The 25313-nt window shown below is 35.8% G+C and overlaps 1 long non-coding RNA gene across 5 annotated transcripts in view; it reads left to right on the top strand.

Moving 5' to 3' along the window:
* Positions 1-672: 672 nt before the first annotated feature.
* The window catches only part of LOC110256462 (uncharacterized), a 133021-nt gene continuing 108380 nt past the window's right edge, over positions 673-25313 (top strand). For all 5 annotated transcript variants that reach the window (XR_014824976.1, XR_014824978.1, XR_014824977.1 and 2 more), the window contains exon 1: positions 673-755. This is a non-coding gene — a long non-coding RNA (uncharacterized LOC110256462). The remainder of the gene's footprint in view (positions 756-25313) is intronic.

Consider the following 25313-nt stretch of genomic DNA (forward strand, 5'->3'; position numbering starts at 1 on the left):
TAGAGATAACTTTTTATGGCACCGATTGACACCACAGCCACAAAAAAATTCAGCCCCATCGTAAAAATAGGCAAAGCCATCAATTTAGTTCACAAACAAAGCCTTTCCTGAGAGCTTACATATATGCACAGCGCTTGATACAGTTGATAATGTCAACTCCTTTAAGAGAGGAGCACATTTTACCCAGCTGGTATGTCTTCAAAAGAATCAACATTTAATAATGCATAGATTGCAGCTGTGCCTCAAAGACCCCACCAAGGAAGCTGTTTTCAGATGTCAAGAGTCAGTGGATACTTGAGGAATAAAGTGATACTTTACTTGCTCAACACATGACCAATGGGAGGAATACTTTGGAAGCATATTAGTAATGAAGCTAGCCAGACAACCAGATCAGATGCCTAGAGAAAAATGTGGCAGTTTTGGGTGAAGTGGATCCTGACCCAAAGTACATAAGATGAGCCTGGGGATGAACAGAGGAATTGGGCCTGAAATCTATGTGTAGGTTTGCCTTAAAACAGTGGCTCTCAGTGCTGAATTCTCATTAATATCACCTGGAGAGCTTTAAAAACCAACAGTGCTCCCAAGGCCTCACCAGGGACCAATTAAAGCCCAAATTACTAGGGAAGGGCCCAGACAGAAGTCTATTTAAGACTCCCCAGTTGGTGATAGCATGCATCCAGTTTGACGTATTGCCTTAAAGCTACTGACCTTGAAAACTTCCAGAAAGGCCAAGCGAGAAACCACTGCTTCCAAAGGTAGGAAGAGTTTCTAGCCTTGGGAGCCAAGAGGGTTTTGCCATTAAATTTTGGCCAGATATATAACTTGATATTTCTTAATTCTGTAATTTTCTCTCTGTTTTCTGTGTTTATTCCTTTGCTTACTGGACTAGCAAGAAATATTCTGAAAAGCTAAAGTATTCTGTTGTTTGTACAACCTAGATAGAAGGTAGGCCTAATGGAAAATAAAATAGGAGAGAGCCCCCATTGAAATGGGTTTGAGCCTCTGCCAGGCTGTTACATTGTCTGAGGTAACTGGATTTTAGGCTACAATGCATTTTATGGAATTATGATAGGATTAGATGTCTAAGAAAAAACATACCAGCTTAAACATGTGTTGCTCTGTACTTTCATTTCTGCATCACTGTAATTTTTCACTACTCCCAAGAATAGTGAGCTATCATTTATTGAGTAGCTACTTTTGCTAGGTAGATGTTAAAATAGTTTTTATACACATAATGTCTAACATTCATGATAACCCTGCTAAATATTGCTGTCTTTTTTTGTGGGGTCAAAGCTAAGGTTTGGTGAGATTAGGTATTATTTTTCTAAGGTCAAATACCTGATTAGAGGCTGAGCAAAAAGTTAAATTCAGGTGTGTCTGAATCAAAAGCCAGTTCCATTTCCGTAAAATTCATTGTTAAATTCTTCTTGTGAGATAACTACTCTGATGCCTAAGAGTATGTACACTTATAATTTGATTTCAGTAAAAAATCTCTTGTCTTTTACTTCTTTTGAGGAAGAGGATGATGAGATTAGAGTGATAGAGGACTCTGCCTAAAAACCAATGGAAAGAGTGATTGGGACCATTTAAGTATTTCTTTAATGTATTTATCCTAGATCTTCTGCAGTTTGAATATGATATGCCTATGTGTAGTTTGTCTGGCATTTATCCTGCTTGGTGTTCTCTTAGCATCCTGAAATTTGTGGTTCAGTGTCTAACATTAATTTTAGGGAAACTATTAGTTCCTATATCTTCAAATATTGCTTCTGTTCCTTTCCTTTTTTCCCCTTTGTATTTCCATTACATGTATATTACATTTTTATAGTTGTCACACAGTTCTTGGGTATTCTGTTCTCGTTTGTTGTTTTGCAGTCTTTTCTCTCTTTGCTTTTCAGTTTTGGAGGTTTTTATTAATATACTCAAGCTTAAATTCTTTCCTTGGCCATGTCCTGTCTATTAATGAGCATGTCAAAGCTATTTTTCCATTTCTGTTAGGGTTGTTTTTTTTTCCCCTAGCATCACTTTTAAATTCTTTCTTAGAATCCCCATCTCTCTGCTTACATTATCCATCTATACTTGAATGTTGTTTGCTTTTTCCATTAAATCCCTATGACTAACGTATTAAGCACAGTTGTTTTAAAGTCATGGTCTGATCATTCCAACATTCTTGCAATATCTGGATCTGGTTCCGATTCTGGCTGTTTCTCTTCAAAATGTGTTTTTGCCTTGTAATTTTTTCTTAAAAGGTGAGCATGATACACTGTACAAAAGGAACTGTGGTAAATAGGTCTTCACTAATGTAGTAAGATTGGGGGGGGCATTCTGTGGTCCTATGATTAGTAATTTGTGAGCCTGTGTCCTGGACTATGAACTTCACAAGTGTTTTTCATAACTCACCCCTAGTCCCTCGCCTTAAGTGTGTTAGGATGGACTAGAATGGATCAGAGTTGGGTATGTCCCTTCCTCCAGGTGGGTTAGGTTCATATAAAATCCTAGCAAGTTAGGTTCTGGTAAAATAGTTTCTCCTGAGGATAGACCTTGTTAAGAGGAATAGCATGTGCTCTGGCCCAGGTCAGCATGGTTTCTTCCTCCCTTCCACCTGCTAGAAGTATAGGGGATTTTTCTCAGTTTTCACTGGGAAAACCTGGTAATAGCTAGGAGTTAAAACTCCACAAGTGTGGGAGCTCCCTGGTGACTTGGGCCCCTGGAGTTTTTAACTCTCAGCGTTGTTCACACTGAGCCTCCAGCAATTTGTCAATTACAATTTGGGTTTTCCTCCGCTGACACCATTTCCCACTGAGGTTTCTGGTGGTGGGTTTCTGCTCAGATTAAGTTGTGTTTCCTTGCATCCACCAGTCTGTCTCTCCAATTTGGGGGAGGTGGCACAGCCGTTTGCTCTGTGACCTCACTTCTATAATGAACCTCAGAAAAATTGATTTTTCAGTTTGTTCAGCTTTTTACTTATTGTTAAGTTGGAGTGATGACTTCTAAGCTCTCTTATATGCCACACCAGAAACCAGAAGTTTCTGTTAGTGTAATTTTATTCCTCATGTGTTTTTCAGCAAAAAATGCAATAGTAGCCCAATTAAAAAATAATCTTCAGGGACAGTCTTCTTATTTCCTTGTTTGTTATTTCTGAGTTTGAGAGAAATGTTATTGGATATCATTTGTGTTGTCTGCTTTTCTCTCATTTTTGCTTCCTGGCGTAAGTCCTACAGGTCACAGATGGTCTCACTTATCTAATTTCACCCTCACATCCCACATTAGCAGCACTTCAGAATAAGTTTTTAAAAGTATATATTGAATTACAGTTGACCCTTGAACAACAAGACTTTGAACTGCGTCATCCCATTTATACACAGATATTTATTGCATAGTTTAGGCTGTGTTTAAGGATCAACTGTATATGATCTGTGGGTGGTTGAAAATGTGGATGCAGAACTCATGGGTAAGGAGAGTTAACTGTGGGACTTGAGCATTCTTGGATTTTGGTATCCTAAATGGGTCCTGGAACTATTCTCCCATGGATACTGAGGAACAGGTGTATATGTTTTAAATAATGTGTGTGTGCCAGGCACTAGACTAGGAAAGAGGCTAATCTCTGTTACAAAGCTTTGCCCCTGGGCTCATCAACATTGTATCTCTTCTTATTGATTATTGAGTCTGTTGGCCTAAATAGTCTTATTCCTTAATACCTATATATTCCAGTTCTGAAATATTGTATTACTTATTCATTATTTGTACCAATCTTGAGTATTTGTAATTCTCTTTAGTTTTTTAAACCTTTGTGGATTCTGAAAATATTCTGATAATTCGCTGTTATAAACTGATCATCAATAATCTCTTTGTCAACCATACCTTAGACTCCAAACATCTATACTCTTGTTGAATTAGCCATAATTTTAATTCATTTTTTTAAAAACTACATCAGTGGACCAGGTGTTGATAAGTACTTGCTCTATGTAATGGGATAACAATTGTAATAACTCCCCATTCTACTCCAGGTGATATACTCAAAACAACTAATGTCAGTCCAGCTCCTTTACTAGCGATTAACACAAGGTGGGCCAACCTCACCAATTTGGTCTAGTAGCCTCAGAAGTGATTTGCTGGGAAACCTTGGACAGTTTCCACACTTGAAAGAGGCGTTGGGAGCTATTTATTGCTCATTTTTTAATTGATAACTAGGAAGCATATATTCTGGACTACTGCAGGAGGCCCTGGGAACAATGATGGTTAAGGATGAAAAGACCCAAGAGATGAAAGACACTCCTTGACACTGTTGAGTCACTGGGTCAACCAAAATAAGGCCCCATAATCTGGATTTTTTTTTTCTTTTAGGTAAACTTTTTTCCTAATTTCATAAGAATATTTGAAATGGATAATCACAGAGTGAGATGACATGGTAGACATAATAATGGCTCCCCGAAGATGTCCACATCCTAATTCTCACAGAACTGTGAATATACTACCTTACAAGATAACAGGGACTTTGAAGATATGATTACTTTTGAGGACCTTGAGTTGTGAAATTTATCCTGGGTTATCTGGGTGGGCCCAGTGTCATCCCAAGGCTTCTTAAAAGTGGGAAGAATTAGAAATGGAGGTCATAGTAATATGATAGGAGTTGTTGAGCTCCTGGCCTTGAAGATGGAAGAAGGGAAGCAGGAGCCCAGAAATGTGAGCTGGCCTCTAGAAGCTGGAAAAAGCCAGGAGATACTTTCTTTGAGCCTCCAGAAGGGAGTACAGCTTAGCCAACATCTTTATTTTAACATGGGTTGGACTTCTGGTCTACAGGAATGTAAGATAATATCGTGTTACACTAGTAAGTCTGTGATAATTTTGTTATGGCAGCAACAGAAAACCAATACAGAGGGACAAAAACCACTGCAGAAATCAAGAGGCTGGCCTAGTGCTCAAAGGTAGAATTTGATGTCCTACTGAACTTTAAATAATTTCTCAATACATCAACCAAACAAGGCTATCCTGTAACTATGATGGCTTGGTTGGAAAAAAAAAAAAAAAAAAGATCTTTTTATTATCATATCTTAACACAGACAAAACACGAACCAGTTACCTTAAACTATAAAAAGAACAACCATTCCTCCAATCCTGGTTAATGAGTGACTACTTGCTGATTTCTTTATCAGTTATTTATTTAGCTTTGCTTAGTGTTTGGTCCTTAATAAGATTGATATGAGTACCCTCACTTCATTGCAGCCTCTAACCCAGAGTAAAGGCCCACAACCTTAAAAGTTCTCCCAAATCGCCTGAAATCTAGCAAGCCCTCCCTAATACCCTCCTGCTGAGATGCTTCACAGATTCCCTTGATGTTCATTCTCCATTTCTGCCATGAGGGATAAGCCAAACCTGTTCACCTACAGATGTGGTACTGAAGGCCATTGCCTGGATAACATGGACAGAAGTATATCCAAATATGTTTTTAAAGCAATTAGTATTTTGTGCAATTTATTTTATGCTGTAATTAGAGATCCCAAAAGATAACAAGTTCTATTAATGAAAATATAGAGAGAATAGTGACAGTTTTCTTGTACTTATCTTCTATTTATAAGGGCTAGTTTTCTATCACAGGTGGTGAGTACTGCAGGATTGAACCATTCTAGTCTGTGAATGTGTCCTTGTTATGGAGAAGAACTGACCTTGGGAGAAGCCAAGATGGTAACTCAGGAAAGGGAAGATGATGTTGACTCACAGTGTTGATATAAAGGTGTTAAAGCTAGACGAACATCGAGGTCAAGAAAGTAAAGTGCCATGGATGAGATTTGATTTGGGTATTGGCTGCGCTTTTGTAGGTCAGGTGAGAGATGATGTACAAAGAGGGGTGACTTAACTAATAATCCTTGATGTGACTCCTTGCAAGTGCTTCTGGGGTGGCCTTTACTGCTCAACCTTGCCAGACAGGATGATAACTGAAAATACTGCTATGTAATACAAGTCTCTCTATTTCTAAATGTACGGTATGTCTCTGAATTCCTATGAAAGTGTTAATTCCATAAAGCTGATTCTGGCTGTGTAATAAGAAAAGTAGGTAATAGACTACTTGATTAATAGTTTCATAACTCAAAGGTTTAAGAACATGCCCATAAGTTTAATTGACTTTTATTTGTCAGTAATCAGTAATACTAAATGTTGGTACAATATATGCATAGTTTTAAGAAAGTATGTAATAACCCAAGAATGTGGTTCTACACACACACAATTTTCACATTCTATTCATTACAATATATTGAATATAGTTCCCTGTGCTACACAGTAGGTCTTTATTTTATATGTAGTACTATATAATAATGTGTATCTGTTAACCTTATCCTTCTAATTTATCCCTCCTCCCTTTTCCTCTTTGGTAATCCTAAATTTGTTTCAAGAATGTAGATTTTAAATATAGATATTTTAGAGAAAAAGATCTAAGTATTGAACATCTATAATGGCTTGAGCAAGAAAGGCACTCATTCCAGTGGCACATCAAGTGCAGGGCAAATGAATGGTCCACCTGGTGTGCAGAAGTCATCAGTATCGGTATCACTGACATTATTTAGAAATAGAGTATATGGCTCCCAAAACAGAATGGATTTTCAGTGATCTATCATTGTTTAAAAATTCCCTACAAAAATTCTTCCCTCTTGGTGCTCTTCTTACACTGAGCCCATTGTTCACCCTCCTTGGTACATCATTGTTTCTATCCCTCTGGCAGAATTGAGCCAAGGGAAGTGGTCCAAGGTGGTGGGGGATTATTTTTCAATTCACGGACCAAGAATTTTCCCAGATAATTGTTCCCCATCCTTTATGGTATTGTCCTCCTCTGCTAGGTGTAAACATGGTTCTATATACATTGTTGGTGGGAATGTAAAACAGTACAACCACTTTGGAAATAGCTCTGACAGTATAAGTTAAACATGAATGTTCCTTATTGCCTAGTGGTCCATTTAAGTATTAATTTGAGAAAAGAAAACGTATGGTCACACAAACTTTAACAAGAATTTTATTTTAGAGACCTAGCCTTGACTAATTTCATACTAGTATTTATAGAAAATATGAACTAAAAGTATCAGAATGGTTTTTTTTTTAGTACGCAATGAATTTATTACATTTATAGTTGTACAATGATCATCACAATCCAATTTTATAGAATTTCCATCCCACACCCCTAGCACATCCCCCCATCCCCAAACTCTCTCCTTAGGAACCCATAAGAATCAGAATTTTTTTTTTTTTCTTGTCTTTTCACCATTTCTAGGGCCACTCCCGCAGCATATGGAGGTTCCCAGGCTAGGGGTCTATTCAGAGCTGTAGCCACTAGCCTACGCCAGAGCCACAGCAACGCCAGATCCGAGCCGAGTCTGAAACCTACACCACAGCTCATGGCAACACTGGATCCTTAACCCACTGAGCAAGGCCAGGGATCGAACCCACAACCTCATGGTTCCTAGTTGGATTCATTAACCACTAAGCCACGACAGGAACTCCAGAATCAGAATGCTTTGATAATTACAATGACTTTTATTTTGTACTTTTATTCTTCAATTCAAATAGCCTTATTTTTATTCCATAGCAAGGAATATTCATCCCTTTGTTGCCTTTGGTGTTAATTTCTTGAAATATTAGTTTCCTATGAAATATTATGTCTCCACTCCTGCCTTCAATCCATTCCCCAGTGCTCTGCAGTCTGACTTCTGTTTCCATCACTCTTAAGTTAACCACTCTCTTTAAGTGGCCTGGAAAATGGTTTTTAAATTCAAAATCTGCTTTTTGGTGATTTTTCTTAATTGAATTTGGCAGCATTTAACATTAAAAAAAAAAAATCTCTTCAGCGTCTTTTTCTATCACTCTTTCCCATCCTTATCAGAATACTTCAGATCCTTTCCCAGTTTCCTTCTCACTCTTTAAGGTGTATGTCTTCAGGTTTCTTCGACCCATAGTCTTAGCACTCTTCATGCTTAGGATGTTGATTCTAGTTGAAAACATTCTCCCAAATCCTCATCCTTGAGCTTTTTTGAGCACTGGTTTCCCACTGCTATCACCCAATATGGACATTTTAAAGTGACCCCAAACAAATTTTTCTAGAATCTAATCATAAATTCTTTCTGAACTGATATGCATGTGTTTGTTGTCTACATGAGGGACATTATTTTCCACTATGTCTCTCACCTAGAAACCTTGAAATATCTTTCCATATCTAACCCCTGTCACATCTTAAAATTCTACTGAATTTCTTAGGTACTCTGTATTTCCATGCTTCTATAGTTTTCCAGCTGCTATTTTTCTTTTCTTTAGATTATTCCATTTTCTTAATTTGTTTTTTATTTGTATCTTTTTTGCTTTTGAGGGCCACACCTGCAGCATATGGAGGTTCCCAGGCTAGGGGTCGAATAGGAGATGTAGCCACTGGCCTATGCCACAGCCATAGCAACATGGGTTCTGATCCATGTCTTCAACCTACAGCACAGCTCTTGTCAATGCTGGATCCTTAACCCACTGAGTGAGGCCGGGGATTGAACCCGCAACCTCGTGGTTCCTAGTCGGATTCATTTCCAGCGCACCACAACAGGAACTCCAATTTGTTTCTGTTTTCTCCAACTTATCGTCCATACTGCTAGAGTTATCTTCTGAAAACGAAACAATCCATCACAATTCTAAAGATACTACTCAAAGATTGTACATTTTTTCTTAACATATAAGCATATAGGAGTGTCTATTTTATCAAGAGAAATGGGTCAAAAGATAACTCTTAAAGTGTAAGACCCCTGTATCTGTATTTTACTGACAACACTCTAGCCAATTTCTTTTTGGCCCACAGACTGCATTGTCAACCATGCGGGCTCTGGCAGGCCATGTGCTTCTCGACCCCATACAGCAGAGTGCTCACTATCTCTGCAGCTTGCCAGATAAGAGAAAAATAAAAAGATCAAATCAAAACTTCTGAACTGTATTTATTGGGTTTACAAAGCATCCAACATCAGTAAACCTGAACTTCAGTAAATGTTAAGCAATTTTCTCTTTTGGAAAAAAAAGAGCAAAACCCCAGGGCTGTGTCTCCTGAGTTTGAAGCCAGAAGAGTTGATATGTCATCAAATATTTTTTTAGTAATAGTCATTTCTAAGAAATGTAGCCCAGTATCTGACACATAGGAGGCTCTCACAAAATCCTTGCAGATTGAAATGTGAACTAGAGAATAATGATAATCTCATATTTCCATTTCATTGCATGAAGCCATGCATCAAAAGGATCTGGGTAACTTGCTTCCTAAGAGAATACCAGCTCTGGGGAACTCTTGAATCATGAGGCTATAATTGTGTTCAGAAGCCTGTGTGAAGAGAAGCCAGAAACTACTGTTTACTGGTTAATAACTTCTCCCTTAACGGGAGAAGTGGAAGAAATGCCTAAAGTTACTAATGTGTAGTGTCCATGAAATGCTATGAATTTAGCATCATCTGAAGATCAAAGTATTGAATAGCCCTGGTAGGCAGTATCACATACTAGAAAGAACATATTTTACTAGATAGGAAGACCTGTGTTCTCCTGACTTTGACACTAACTTTGAAAAAAAGCATGGGCAGGTTTTGTTTCTTCACTGCATTTCAATTTTCACATCCATGAAGTGAGGGTAGAAATAGAGTTGCCTTGAAGATCAAATGAGGGAGTATGAAACATGCTTTGTGAAACTTTAAAAAGGGTGGGTTATTATCAACTATCTAGTCCCACATTTAACAGCAAAGTTTACATGCCCTCCCTGTAATTACTTAGTAATGCAGAGATGAAAGTTGCTATGGAATTCTGCTCTTTAAACAGGAGACACTCTGACTGTGATTGTAAAAGAGTTAAGAAAGTCAAAAGTGTTGGTCTTTCCACCTGCAGCAGGGAGATGGAGAGTAGAGGCTTCAGTGTACCAACAGTAGGATAAAAATAATGGCCCAGTGGCAATGCTTGCATTTTTGGACTTAACATAGTAGCTGCTTTGTTTCATAAGTTTTATTGTATTTAATTTTTCCTTCAAATGCTCTATTACTAGCTGCTGTTATAGTACCCTGAAATCCTGAAACACAGCCAGATCTTGGTGAGCAAAGAAAGGAAGATTGAAGTTCTGTAGGCAGGCTACCCCATGTATGCTCAGTCTTAAGAGTAAGGAGAATGAAAGAAGGCATGCCAAAGGCCAGGAGAAAAATCACAGCATGGTGAGAGACATGGCAACATGCAGATAGGCCTCATGAGAAGGAAATGCCAGTAGATCTCTTTAACAAGAAAAGCCCAAGAAACTAAATTCGCTAGACATTTGAAAGAGATCCATTATATGTTCCGTTGAGTGCATATAAGAGATGCAGCACTCTGTTTCCGCCCACTCCCCCATTATTTAGTTTTCAACCATGGCTGTAACATTATGGATACGGTCTGTCACAAATCAAGCTATATTTTATAAATAGATGCCAAAGGCCCAAACCAAAGAAGTCACTTCATATGCACAAAAAGAATGGCTCTGTTTTTGTAGTTTCTTTTTCCATTTAGATCCCCAAGTGGCTATCAAGTATGCTTCATCAAACATAAATCTCTTCTAATTTTGCATGTTGAAATTAGTGAGTAATCTTAAATCTTGCTCTACAGAGAACTGAATCAGGATCCTGAATGCAAAAAAAAAAAAAAAAAAAAAGATTTTTGACTGTGTTAAATGTTCATGCAAATGGCATCTTAGCTACATGGAATGCATGGAAACCTAGAATTAAAATATATTGCATAAAGATTTCCTACAAGATATATACAAAGATGTTGGAAGAATTTGGAAACCACACTGGAAATCTTTGCAAAGTTAAGGATCAGTTGTTCTATTTTGGGCAAGAACTAATGTGGTTGCAACCTTCTGTACCAGCACTGTAAAAAATTGATCAACACAGTACTAAAATTCTGCTATTCATCACTTCCATTTTAAATTTAAATCTCATCTACCTTTAAACTACCTATCAGGATGTAAGTGGATATTTTAAAACTTTTCCCTCAGCTATTTGGTAGTAAGCATCCTGAGGGAGAAGTAGCATGTTGTAAAAACAATGGGCTCCCTGTTTTCCATACTTTCTGATATCAATTATGTTCAAGGTTTCACTAATGGGAGTCATTTCCTGTTCTGTAGGTCATCTAACATCCCACCCAAGAATTACAGCATCACCCGAAATTGCATTATACCACTCTAAAATAAAATTTTCATGTCATGAGCCTTTTTAGTAATAGGATTTCACTTTGAATTACATTTAAAATGAAGTGCTACAGCAATTTCCTGAGCAATAGCAAGAATTTACTGCTGCTTTTCTTCATCTGGTCACCTTTCATCACATTCAGTGGAGGGATAGCAAATCTAGCCAATTAAAATTAAGACAGTATTTTTTTTTTTTTTTGTCCTTTTATAGCTGGAGTTGAGTCTGGTTGAAGAAGGAAGACATGGTATCTTTAATTACTGTCATTATTTACTTAGGACACAGTAGGAAGTCATTTCAAAGGAAAATTCTAGATCAGAGTGAAATATTCCAAGTTTTCTATGTGGATCAGTATTTTCTACATGCAGGTGTGAGGCTTTCTGCAGCAGACAGTGTGTTTCTATAGCTGTTAATCTGTCACATTTATTAAAAATGCTTTGACTGTGCTGTGCTGAATTTTGTCCTTAAAGAATAAATGAACACAATGATCAAATATCATCCCCCACACAAATCTTTCTTTATTCATTTTTAGCATAGTTAATTACCAAGCAGAAAAATTTCAGGTGTGAGACATTTCTTGCTTAAAAACTATTATTTTTATTTTTTGGAATCGCTATCTTTCTGGTCAAAGTTAAGAAAATTTGTAGAATGAGTTTACCAGATTATTCATATATATATTTTAAAAAATGTAGATTCCCTAACTCAAAACTATCTTCTTCTCATGTGTAAAGAATCACAAGATAATTACCTTTAGTTAGAACCCATAACAATTCTCTAAATCAAACTTGTCTTTTAAAAGATAAGAGTTAGTCCTGCTGAAAATGAGTGACTGTGGTCAGCTGAGATGAAAACTAGTCCTACATGCCAGCTGCTTCTCTAATGAGTGTAATTTAGGTTAATAATCTCCTTGTTTTAAAATAAAAATAATTATTGGGTAGTTGAAAATAAAAATAATTATTGGGTAGTTGAGCCTATCAGCCAGTCATTCTTTAATGTGAATGAATTTAAATTATTTTTCTTCTTAATTGATATCAGTAGCAAAAATGAGGGGATTAATAAGCCTCTGGGAAGAGGGAAGGAGGTTGTTATTGGCATCTTCAATAAAGAACATAGTGTCAAAAGTTGAAGGAGAAAAAGGATTGGAGTCTTAAAAACGCAATTAAAAGTATGAATCATTCCCAAAAGGTAAAGGTTTGAACAGATTCAAACAGGAAGGGTGAGCAAAGGGCACCAGACATAAACTCAACATATTTTGCAACTTTTGCCTAAGGCTCTAATGGCAAAATTATTTTCCATTGAAATTCATCTTACATGCCAAGTGCTTGAAACATAGGCTTGCCTTAAGAGACTATATTATCACCAAAGCAGAGAATTTTTTACTTTTTAGAAAAGGATTTGTGGAGGGTGGGGTGGATGTTGTGGGAGGAGTTAGAAAAATTGAGGGGTCATTGTTGCCAGGGTTGGTGAGGATCACCAATTACAGCACAGATAGCACCAGGCTCTGAATTCTGTCAGACATATTATCTCCTAAATATCTACATTCAAAGAGTTGAACAGAGCAGTTTTGAATGGCACTTTTCTCTGGATGGCTGTGTTTATCAGTGGATACAAACCACCAGCCCATTAATAAGTGACATTGAATTTCCCACAAAAGTTAGAAATAATTCATAAAATGAATTTGATCTAAACTTTCCTGTAGCAGAAGAGATTTGGGGGGAACTCAATAATGTTTACCAAAGCCCTAATCTAACTGCCTTTAATTTTTTTTTAAATTTTCTAAAATTTAGAATCCATTAGATACAAACACAATTTTTAATTGAAAGCTTTGTGTATGACTACTTATATTTATTCTAGTGTCTAAAGGAATATCTTCTCACCTATATCAGTTAACCTGTGTTTGTAAGTAGCAGAACCTCTGATAATAGTAGCTTATAGAATAAAAAAAAAAAAACTTATTCAAAAGAAAACATTTAATTACTTCTTGAATAAGACCAAGATAGGCAGTCCAAAGCAGGGTGTTTTTTTTTTTTTTTTTTTTTTTAAATCCTTCTACTCCACCTTTCTTATCATGTAGGCTTTTTGCATTTGTGCTTCTGTCTCCCTATAGCTGCAAAATGGCTGCTATGGCTCTTGACATCAAAATTCTATCCCAAGGCAAAAAGTAGGATGCAGAACTCTTCTCATGAAAATTGAAGTCCTCTAAAATATTCTTGAGTCTCATTTGCCACAACTAAATATATATAACTGTAGACCTGTCACAGACAAACAGGATAGAGCCATAGTAATGATAGATTTAGTTCAATTATGAATCTTCCTCTGAAACTGGTAAAAGATTCTACCTGCTTTTGAAAATTGGGAAATTTGTGGAGAAGATGACAGGTAGATATGAATCTTTTAAAGTAATAACAGTATATCTGCCACATCACTACTGGGGGGGGGGAACCCTATTGTAGGAAGTTTATCATATTAACTATACTTTAAAACAATGCAGTTAAAATCAACTTATTAATGCATCCCTAAGCATGCATAGTTTAAATAATTTTAGGTTGAATTCAAGCAATATTCACAGCAGGTTGGTTTTCAACATAGATAAATTATTACCATGTGTATATATGTAAAATAGTTTGAATATTGGCATTATCTAAATGTTTATGTGTCTTCACATTGTAGTTGGTTGAAGCATTGTATGTAAATAATTGAAATTAGAAATGCAACTTTAGTTGCTTCCAGTTTTGTGGGTCAGAAGTCCAACATAGATCTCACTGGACTAAAGTGTTAAAATGGCTCTGTTCCATTCTGGAGGCTTTAAGAAAGAGTACATTTTCTTGCTCTTTTCAGCATCTCAAGGCTATATGCTTTCCTTGGTTGATGTCTCTTTTCCTCCACCTTCAAAGCCAGCAATAGCAGGTTGAGTTATTTTCAAGTCACCGCTCTCTGGCTCTTCTTCCATTGTCATATCCCCCTTTCTGGAGTGGTTCTCCAATTTTAAGGAATCATATGACTAGACTGAGCCCACCCAGATAATCCTGGATAATCAGATAATCCTGGATAATCTTTCCTATATTGGATTCTTTGGGAAAGTGACTAACATGTCCGCAGTTTTCAGCTCTTAGGGCATGAACATCTATGGCAGGACAGGGCACTTTTCTGCCTACCGGAATTTACATTTTTCCCCTAATTTTAATGAAAAAACTTCACTGTTATATTCTGAGATAATTTTTAAAGTGTACTTTATTATTTTGCATTTAGACTCTGAAATAATCCCTGATTAATTTTCAAATAGCTTTTATTAGATGAACATAACTTTTAAATATAGATGCACATAAATGCATATATCAAGTTTTTTTATTTTGAAAATTTCAATACATATTTTATGTCTTCTAAGCATTTCTACATAAGAAGTCTCAAATTTTCTTGTTGCCCAAATAAGTAGAAATGGATATATTATTGTAAAAATGGATGGAATCAAATAAAACATATACCATAAATTGTTTTCTGCCTGATTAGATCAGGCCAATATAAATTCTCCAACAGTTGATGTAACATGCCCCAGGAGTCTACTTTGCCATTTGGAGATACAGGAATTTCTTCTTTCTCAGATAGTCTATCTTTGGGATATGTAGCTCTGAGTAATTCCAAGCTTGTTATATTTCCTGGAGGGAAAAAAACCCAACTCATTTTTTTCAAATAACACAGCACTGGAGAATAAGAAAGGTCATAGTTTTATTATTTTGAATTTTATTTTTAAAAGGAGACTATTCTTTAAATAGTAAATGTTTTTGTTATGAACTTTTCAGAACTTGTTTCATTATGTTTTATATAAGACAGGGGTGATAATTAAGTTATAAGGATCTATAGTTAATTATTATTTGCTATAGACAAATTCGAGTTAGGAAAAATAAATCTGCATAGATTGAACTCAGTGATATTTTGACTAATTAAGTTTGGATATATATTTTTATATCTGATTTTCTTAGTTAAATCTCTACTAAATGGAAAAAAGGTTATACTTTTTACTTATTTTTGCTTTTGCATCTTAGCAAAAAACCTTTTTGCTAAGAACATTTTTCAAGAAATAAAGCAATTGGGAAAATGCCTAAAGCACCAAACTAACCTGGTGACTTGAAGATTTACTTCAAGCTTGAAAGAAGACAATTTGGAGTAACTTTTATTAGAGAATGTATACTAGAATTACTAGGAAGAAAAATTGATAAGCATCTAATCCTTTTTTTGTCTCCCTGATTTCAACATACATGATTGTATAGCCTTTGTCCTTTCCTCCCAGTGACAGCTTCATGTCAGAAGTTATCTCACAAGACAGCTTTAAAAAATAATTACACCCATTCCTACTTGCATGCACCTCTCTTCTCACTAAATGTTGAAGACTGTTCCCGTTTTCCTAGAGTCTTTCCTTGACCAATAGAACATGGTAAAAATGATAGACTGCCAATTCTGAACCTAGGCTTTCAGAGGCCTGTTAGCTTCTGCTTTCATTCTGTTGATCTCCAGTTATATCCAATGATGCAAGGAACCAAGTCTAGACTACTGTAGAGGAAGAAGCCACAGGAAGGCTGACAGCCAAAATCAACTGGCAGTAAAAGGCCTTCTTGAACATCCAGCCCTAGCTGTGCTATCACATGTCTAGATGAAGGCAACCATGTGAATAATTTTAGATAATCACAAACAGAGAGAGGTGTCATGTAGTCGAGGCCTGCCAAACACAGGATTATGAAGAAAAAAAAAAAAAAAAAAAACACCAAAAAATGTTTTAAGCCATTGTTTTTTTTTTAATTTTAAAAAATTTATTGGAGTATAGTTGATTGACAATGCTGTTACTTTCCACTGTACAACAGTAATTCAGTTATACATATACATGTATCCATTCTTTTTCAGATTCTTAAACCATTAAGTGTTGAGGTTATTACAAAGTAATAGGCAACTAAAGTAACTAAAGTACATAGTGACACTAAGGTGCTAGTTGCATAATTGAAACCCATGCCAATAAATAGACACAATTTTAAAAACAAAGTCTTAAAGATTGTTTTGTTGTATAAGTAAAACCTTTAAAATTATTATGCCATTTTCTTTACATATATTTATTCATATAAATCTCAATTTTCTTAGCTACTTACTTAGTAAAATTAATTTTCTATGAAGGGCTTAAATTATTCAAAGACAGAATTTTGTTTAAGTATTACAAATTTCTTCTAATGCTGCATTTGGAACATAGCGGCTATTAAAGGAGGCCTCAGCACTATTTGCAATAGTCAAGACATGGAGCAATCTAAATGTCCATCAACAGAGGACTGGATAAAGATGTGGTACATACATACAGTGGAATATTATTCAGCCATAAAAAAGCATGGAATAATGTCATTTGCAACAACATTGTATGGACCTAGAAATGATCATACTAAGTGAAGTAAGTCAGATAAAGACAAATATCATATAGTATCACATATATGTGCCATAAAATGAAACAAATGAACCTACTTACAAAACAAACAGACTCACAGACTTCAAGACAAACTTAAAAATTGCCAAAGAGGAAAAGGTGAGAGAAGAGATAAATTAGAAATTTTGAATTAACAGATACACAGTGCTATATATAAAGTAGATAATCCACAAAGATCTACTATACAGCACAGGAACTCTACTCAATATTCTGTATTAACATATATGGGAAAATAATCTGAAAAAGAATGGATATACATGTATGGATAGCTGAATCACTTTGGCATACACCTGAAACTAACTCAAAATTGTAAATCAACTATACTCCAATATGAAATATAAATTATATTTTAAAAAAAGAGACCTCAGAATCTGGGAGTAAATTCTTACTCTGAGACTAAAACAGAAAAAAAAATCAAGAAAATTAATTTATATTTAGTAATAAATAACTAAATTAAAAAGAGGCAGCGGCAGCTGAAGTTGGCAGCCCATACCCTGAGAGATGATTTATAAACAGGCTGATGGTCAGGACTTGGGATATGCCTATGTCTGATCAAGGTGACCAGGGTATAGCCTCAAGTAGACATGTCTAAAATATGATTGATGTAAAACAAAATTGCAGGCTAGTCAATCGTGTCGTACCTTGCTTGACTTGACATAATGGTGCTTGTGGGCATTCAAAGAGAAAAAAGAACACTGCATAGCATGAATTCTCAGTGTTTACCCAGTACTGTGCAGGGAAAGCAGTATTCTGATTCAAATGGCCAAAGTTCTTTAAATAAAAAAATTCCTAGAGTGAAAGACAATCCATCAATTTACGTAACCTCACACTACTCTGTGAAAACATCCAATTTTCCCTCTCCAAATTTCAGTTTCTCTAAAGAGTCTTATGACTTATACTTTTGGGTTTGAATGGATTTGCCTACTAGAAGGGAGTTGCTTATGCACCTAATTGACTCTTATTCTTGGGAAAGGAAATCTTTTTATTATAGAGAACACCATGCTATCAAATCATTGAATACTGTCATAATATGTAATTTCCCTTCCAAAATGAATGATAACAATGAGTGAAGAATGGTAGAGCCAGTTTTAAAGTGTGAATATATTGACCGCAGTCCACTTAGATCACTTCCTAGATAAGTGGTTTTCTCCTGTGCTCAGATTATAAGTAAAATCAGTGACTCAAGAAAATCACAAATGAATAAATGTCATAGATCCTTGGGTCCCTTGTAAGTAGTTGAAAATATAAACATTAAAGCTATAAATATCAGAATTCGAGAGTATGCATTGACATTTGTTGTTACATAGGTAGTCTTCAAAATTCATTAATGATTTTTAGTAACTCTGAGTCTCATCAAATCTGGGTATGTTTATGAAGTCACTAAACCAGGCATTCACAGGTATTAATGCTACAGTTTGTTGTCACCCTTCTCATCTGCCCAGACATCAAACTGATCTCTCTTCTTCTTATTCCCTTCTCTTCTTTCCCTCCCTGCCCTGTTTTACCCTTCTGATATCTTTCAAAATTTGTATAAGCATGGTAAAGTGGAAGTTTCACTTTTCTAAACATTTATTTTATACTTATCTGAGAGGCAAGAATGGGTGAACTGAAAATCATTTATACATACATGCAATTGAAATCACAGGAAATGAAGCAAATGCATAGGGTAGCACCTGGGCCAATTAGCTAATGATAATCAGCTTTGAATGAGAAAGTTTAATAAGAGTTCTCAAGTTTTTGCTGTTGCGTTGTGGACGATTGGTGAAGGTAAAGCTGGGTTTGATCAGATTGGTTATAAATTGAGTGATCTTACACCCTAGTTTTCCTTGGTTAGCCCTAGCATATCTGCTATCCCAGCATAATATTTAGTATTGCTTTCTTTTCTTTCCTAAAGTATTCTATGTTTTGGAAGATAGATTTTAAAGTCACCTCAGTTTTAGAAAAGTTTGAAAATAGGTAAAAAGTGAATTAGTGTAAGTATTAATAGTAAATTAATACTTTCTCTTTTGTGCATGTTAGAATATCATACATGTGTTGAGTTGAATTCTGCAAAAACTAATATCAAACTGTCTTCTAGGGGGCCTGACCACTTATCAACTCAAGTCTCCTCCCAATTTGTGACTTTCCATTAATACCCTCTCCCCACCCCCAAATTACTTCTAACCTCTAAAAAAAATAAAATAAAAAAAAACCCAAAAAAACAAAAAACAAACAAAAAACAAAAAGACCAATATGTGCAGATCTCTGATTTAAAGGTATTATAGTTCAGCACAAAATCCTGGATAGTAAAGCAAGAGTTCCTCCTTAACTTTTCAGTATATTAGGCATAAGGCTGGGAGGTGGCAAAAATTCAATCAATTAAAAAATTCAAGAAGATCCCATTCTATCCTCCCCAAAAGACATGTAAAATCAGAGTTTACACATTGGATGAAAATTTACTGATTTAAATCTCAAAAGGTGGATAGTTGCAGGACTTCAAAATAAAGAGAGTACATATTTGTAATACCAAGTTACCTCAATAGTTTTTTATGCAACATTTACCCAATATTTTATTATCCTTTTGGAGTACTTTCAATAATTATTCATAATTTTTTCATTTCAGTATTTTGGAAAAATACTTGTATACACAGCAAATCATTTTCCCTAGAATTTTAAAATTATGTGACTTCATTCTACTTCTGTTTCTGTTTGTGAGGAAATGGTAGTTTACTGAGGGAACAGCACAGTGTATTATATAAAAACATGAAATCTGGAGCCAGAAGGCCCTGATTCAAGTTTTGACTTTCCTATTTCTTACTGTATAACCTTGAGCAAATCCTTAACCTCTGTGTGCCTTGATTTCCTTACCTGTGAAATGGAAATAATAGACATACCTCATTTTTTTAAATTAATAATCAGTTAACATTTATAAAGGGCTTAGAATAGTGCCTAGCATATAACTTATACTAGACAATGTTTGTTAAAAAATAAATAAAATTCCAGGAACTTCACTTTAGACCAGCAGTGTAGATACTCCAATTTTTTTTACAATGCCAAGTCATGTCTCAACATTTTGTCCCATATTTGATAAACTATTGGTCTTAAGGTCAAATGTCTAACATAATAACAGGGAGGAATAGACCAAAAGTGAGAATTTTTAAAAACAATTTTATTTATCTCAACTTTCTAATTTTTTCTAATATTTTTATCTTGGTTGACAGATAGTAAATGTGTCAAGAGTTCTATCAAAGATGTATTATGACTAATTATGATTCTATTAAGCACATACAAATTGAGTAAAGCTGATTGTGCTCCATTCGAATTGTAAGTGCATTTTGAGATGCATAAGAGGACACAGATGGACCCTTGAAATCTCTTTTCCTAGTAATCACTACAGTGAAGGAGATAGAATACTTGATCCTTATAGTAGGGCTGGCTTCATGGGTATAAAAATCAATGTAGTTACACAAGGCTTATTGCTTAAAAGAGCCCTGAGCTTGATTTAATGCTCTGCTATTGCCATCTTGAAAATTTTAATAATATTTGAACCTGTATTTCCATTTTGCACTGGGCCCTGTAAGTTATGTAGCAGGTCATGTCTTGTGCCTCACATGATTTGAACATTCCCTTATAGAATTGTAAATGTACAGGCTATGTAATTTTCTTCTATACTAGCAGCAGGGAATATGCATTTGAAAAAAAAATGATAGGTACAAATTTTAACTTAACATACAAAAGACTTAAGTCTGTAATTTTCACTTTCCTGCTATGGACATGACTTGAATGGCATGTCATAATATTCTTCAAATCCAATATGGCTGAAGCTGGACATACCGTATTCCTACTCCAGTATGTTTTAAGTATTAATTGTACTATCATCTCCCCAGTCATTACGCTCAAATCCTCTTTCATCTTTGACTCTTGCTTGCCTTCCACAGCCAGTCACTTGCCAAGAGCTATTGATTTTCCTTCGTAATAACTCTCACTTTATTCTTGTTTTCTTCTCATTCTTACAGCCCCCACCATATTGGAAGATCTCATTACTTTTAATTTACTGCCGATAGCTTCTTTACTGGTTTCCTGATCCAATCTTGTGCTTGCCATACAATTAATTTTACCTGTTGCTCTAAGTTTTCTTTTCCTAAACTATAGCACTGATCAGATTTCTCCTTGCCTCAAAAACCTTGAGGGCTATTTTCTTCAGAATTAAGTCCATGTTCCTAATATGCCATTTATCTCTGCAAATTCATCATAATCTACCAATCCAGCTTGATCTCTCAAAACCTCTTCATACAACATATGAAAATCACAATGACTCCTTACCGGTGACTAGATTTTCTGTGTGTATTTATACTTTTGTAAATGGTTAATTATATTTTGTCATTGAATAGATTTAGAAATAACTGAGAGAAGAACCAAAATAGAAAAAGAGACTGAAGATATAAGCAGGTTCCAGAGCACAATGGGTGTGGTACATAATATGAAAGAATGTGGCTTTTATTCTGAATATGTGAGGATCCTTGATGAGTTTAAACAGAAAAGTAAGATGATCAGATTTTATTTATTTAAACAAGATCAATGGTTACCTGGTAGAGAAGAGGTTGAGGGAGACATGAGATACTGGGGAACTTAATTAGGGAAGTACATATATGGAAAGGGAGTAAAATTGTCAAATTCAAGAAATATTTAGAAGGTAGAATCACTCAGTAACATATTAAGATTGATTGGATGTCAAATCAGGGTGACTCCATATTTCTTTAATAACTCAGTCCACTTACTAACATAGGGAACCTAGGAAGAATAGCAGGTGGTGGTAGAAGTAAGAAGCGGGGCTTGTGTGTGAACAAAGAGTTACTGATCAGTTTGGATGAAGTGTTGTTAAAAAAAAAAAAATTCAGAGTTCCTGTCATGGCTTAATGGTTAATGAACCCAACTAGTATCCATGAGGACCTGAGTTCGATCCCTGGCCTTGCTTAATGGGTTAAGGATCCAGCTTTGCTGTGAGCTGCGGTGTAGGTCACAGATGCAACTCAGATCCACCATTGCTGTGGCTGTGGTTTAGGCCGGCAGTGGTATCTCCAATTTGACCCCTAGCCTGGGAACCTCCATATGCCATGGCTACTGCCCTAAAAAGACAAAAGACCTCCCCCCCCCCAAAAAAAAAAAAATTCAACCGAGTACATTTTAAAGATCCTTTTGGTTTTACTCAATGATTCAAGAATTGGGTAATACCCTATCTAGCTGGTAAAACTCTCTGAGGAACTGTGCAAACTTGAAAACCTACAGGCAGAAAGGAATGGGAATAAGCAAGTTTTACTAGCAAAAAGTGGATTGTCTGGGGCAGGTCATTTTCCTTTAGGGGATGGCAGGAGTCTCTCAGGAAGATGACCACACTAGTGCTGACCAAGTGATTCCTGACTGACTGGATTAAGATCCCATTTCTGGGAGAGACCAAAACTGTAATTAAGTCTCAGTTTGGTGACATAAGGTTTCATATAAGTACCTCCATTTTGAACCTTTTTTTAAAAAAAACAGTTATTTAAAGACTGTCATGAAGGCAGCAGGTAAGGGCATTGAAAGAAGAGAACCCCAAGACAAATATCATTCACTTAACAATTCTGTATGGGATCAATCTTGACTAAATGAGTTTAGCAAATTTTGGTCATGTATAAGAATTCAAGAGTAAAGGAAAATTAGTATCTTTTAACAGAGTGAAGACAATACAGGTCAGAAACAAAACTGTTCAATGAAGGACTTAATAGCAAAGTGATAGATTTAATTTTGATTGTAGGTATTCACATTTTTAATCTTCCAATTGGTCTTTCCTACCTTTAAGATTAATTTTGATCTCTTAAAGGCAAGTGCAAAAAGAAAATTTGATCATGGTGTTTTATGGTTTGGGAGGGTTTATTTATTCATCTTTTGGCTGAGAAGAAGCTTGTGTTAAGTACTCAAATCTACCAAACTTTACAATCTAAGAAAATAATGAGGGAAAGTGAGAGGTCTTCTCATTTTAACAGAAAGATGTCAAAATTCTCTGAAGGCAATTTTCAGACTGAAATGATTGCCACATTTTTGTTGATCAGAGGTAATTCTGCATTGAAGGTTCTGCCTGATACTTAGCTCTTGGATAATGGTAAAAGATATTACACATCCTCCCACCTGGTATTACAGCCTGCATAGCAATAATGAAGACAGATTAGCGCTATTTACCTCCTGACACTGACAAGAGTAGCTTGTCTTTTTTCCTCTATTTTATCATTAAAGTCTTGTTTTTCAGCATTACATTGCCCGAAGACAGCATGCTGCAATCTTGAATACCAAAGGAAAGGTGTTTAAATAGCATTAATGGCTTGGATCACCTCCTGGCTAAAACCAAAGATATTCAGACTTAATGCTTTCTTCCATCCTTAATTTATACTTTTATGGAATCATAATGAACTTGAAGAAAAAGATCATTTTTTTTTATTTTCAGTGATAGGAACAGAAATGGGAAAAGGGGTCAGACACTTATAAATATATATGATATTTTGGTTTATTAGATGATATTTGATAAGAAATTTACCAACATTCTAACATTTGCCCTAACATATACTCTTCACAGATGCCAGATGGGAAGGAGATCAAGGTGATGGACAAGTTCAATTTTTTGACAGACTACATTGAGAGGAATATTGGAAAGATTCAGTCTGAATATTATTAAACATTTTTCTTTTGGATTCTGCCAGTTTTTCTTGATTCATCTCTGGTTACTCTCTGGTTTTCTTGGCTACCAAGAAAATTGATGGCCTTTCTTTTTTATTACTGTTTTCTCCCCACACGAGAGTATACATTTATTTCAACCATAAGTCTTTGGTCTAGATCTTTGATAAAGTTTAAGTGGATTATATCATCTTGCCTTATTCCTGTCGGCTGCCACTGCCATTTCCCTAGAACAGCTTATCAGATTTGTTCAGCCTCACCTCCACCTCAAAAACCCAGCCTGATTGCAGAATTCTATACCTGGTCAAGGATGTGATTCTTCTTTTGGCAAAGACAGAGTAAGCATTCGTGCATGGGGTCAGGTTGATAGCAGCAGCAATGTTAGACCTCTCAGCTGTAGTTCGGGTATGTCTTAGCTGAAACTATTTTCAGATACCATAGCCTGCAGTGGGGAATTGTGTTGACCTGACTTAAGTTCTGACAGCCCAGTGCTCCACTTTGACGCTAGGACCCAATGCTTTTTCTCTCCTCATTAATGATCACAGTACCCTCACTGCCCCTTGCTGTCAGACTAAAGTTGAATTCTTATGAGCTGCATATTTTTACTTTCATTCTCCTGTTGAAAATCTGGAGACAGAGACTATAGTTGCTCATGAATAGAAATCTTAGCATTTCAGAATCAGAAATGACTTAATAACGTTTGAGTGAGGTTCTACATCCTACCACAAGGGTGAATATGCTACATTCACACAAATCAAGGATGAGAATGGGGAGGAGTGGGTGGTGTCAGAATGGTTTCTTAACTGGAGCTAGTGCTGGAAGGATTGTTAGTTTGTCTGGAGATTATATCATTTCATAAGGTGATACAGTTCCTTCCTCTATAGTGACCATGAAAGGATAGGGCAGTGTTTAAAACTTCAAGCTCTCAAGACAAACTCTTTGATTTTGAGTCCAGTATTTTATTTCCTTGCTTATGATGCACTAATTGTTAACTAAAGTCCTAATTTCATCCTCTATAAAATTTGAGAAAATATTATTCACTTAACAGAGTTACTTTGAGAATAAAATGAGCTTTACCTATAAAGCCCTTAGCACCTTGCATAACACATGATTGCTTATGTGTGAAAAATTTTAGTTGTTCAATTATTTGGGGGTCACCAACATTTTTCTTTTAAACAAAAAACTATTGTAGGGATAATATAATCAAACACACAAAAGATCAGTTTACTCACAAAGCCACACACCATATATAGACTTTGTGGAATGCTATTGGATAGAACAATTAAAATTTACTATTGGACTTGAGTTTCAATCACATGTATAGGACAAAAAGAAAAAAGCACTCTGAGTTATTTTCCTACCTGTAGTATAACCCATAACCCAGCCTTGCACACTCACATTGTCCAACACACAATATACACATATCTTAGTGAAAAAAAGACAAGAAAAAGTTACAAAAGCTACTTTTTTTTAAGAAAAGAATGGGAACAGATGAACTACATTTTTAGGAGGGGTACAGAAGTGAGGGTATGGGACTGGTCAGACTCTCATTATTTGAAAGGTCAGAGTGGAGAAAAGACAGTGACTTATGGTATGAGAAGGTAAGCATGAGATCTGTTGTAGCTAAAAATTTGCTTTTTTGTAAAGTAGACAACGAGAAGTTTCTAGAACTTGAATATTCTAGAATCAGAAATACTTAGGAGTTCCTGTCGTGGTACAGCAGAAACGAACCCGACTAGGAACCATGTGGTTTTGGGTTCCATCCCTGGCCTCGCTCAATGGGTTAAGGATTTGGCGTTGCCATGAGCTGTGGTATAGGCTGGCAGCTATAGCTCTGATTCAGCCCCTAGCCCGGGAACCTCCATATGCCGCGGGTGTGGCCCTAAAAATGACAAAAGACAAAAAAAAAAAAAAAAAAAAAAAAAGAAATACTTAACAGTTGCCAAGAACTATGTTAAACTTGGTTTCCCTTAAAGTTTCAA

This window comes from Sus scrofa, chromosome 13 (assembly GCF_054392235.1).
Source record: "Sus scrofa isolate SSC_HxYL_T2T_F1_AM1 chromosome 13, Sscrofa_HxYL_maternal_Yorkshire_Landrace_v2.0, whole genome shotgun sequence".
Classification (NCBI taxonomy): domain Eukaryota; kingdom Metazoa; phylum Chordata; class Mammalia; order Artiodactyla; family Suidae; genus Sus; species Sus scrofa.